A 780-nucleotide genomic window follows, 5' to 3' on the forward strand; every position below is an offset into this window, starting at 1 on the left:
AGGCCAAATAAAGTGCTTTTGCTTTCGCACTGAAACACACAGCGTCTCCCTGACATGGCTGCATCAACACTACTGCTGTTCCTGAAACCACGCCTTCTTTCTTTGCGTGCACATTTGGGCGGCATTATGCTAATATTTCCGCATAGTGACGTAGACATGTTAGGGGCATGTTAGAACGAGGCGTTTTAGGTAAGCGTGGTTGACTCTTAACTTCTATAAAGAATATCTCCTTGGATTTGAGACTTTAGTCTTTGCAACTTTACAGATCTTATTTATGCACCAAGAGATTGTAACACTCCAAAGAGAAAGGAAAAATTTAAATCACATCATATGACCCCTTTAAAATAATCGCGAAGCGGAGAAAGAGAAAGAAAGAGAGAGAGAGAGCTTGTGTGAATTAGGCTACCTCTGTGCGTCCCTCAACAGTGTTCTGCAGCAACGTCTCTAAACAGCGCTGTTATTGCCTCGCTAGTGAGAAATGTCATGTGTAGCCTTTAAGTTGCTACACTATAGAGGCTAACTGATCAGATCGTCAGGGCAGCGCTGACAACACCTTTTTGTGCAAACGGCGTGACCGTAGTGTGCGTGTGCGAGCACGTGTGATTGCAGTAATTCCTGTGTGCTAACAGTAAATATCAATAACAATAAAAAAACATGATTTTTTAACATTTTTAAAAAAGGAGTTTTTGCAAATAAACTCTTCCTATATATACTGTTTACTTTTTGTTTAGATAAGATTAATTAATATCTGCAGCAGGGTATGTGTATGTATATATATAT

At 39.6% G+C, this 780-nt stretch overlaps 1 protein-coding gene across 1 annotated transcript in view; it reads left to right on the forward strand.

Annotated features, from left to right (window-relative positions):
- The window catches only part of bop1 (BOP1 ribosomal biogenesis factor), a 95,458-nt gene that overhangs the window by 67,091 nt on the left and 27,587 nt on the right, over window positions 1-780 (forward strand). The window lies entirely within an intron of this gene.

This window comes from Sinocyclocheilus anshuiensis, unplaced genomic scaffold (genome assembly GCF_001515605.1).
Source record: "Sinocyclocheilus anshuiensis isolate Anshui unplaced genomic scaffold, SAMN03320099.WGS_v1.1 scaffold566, whole genome shotgun sequence".
In the NCBI taxonomy this organism is placed as follows: domain Eukaryota; kingdom Metazoa; phylum Chordata; class Actinopteri; order Cypriniformes; family Cyprinidae; genus Sinocyclocheilus; species Sinocyclocheilus anshuiensis.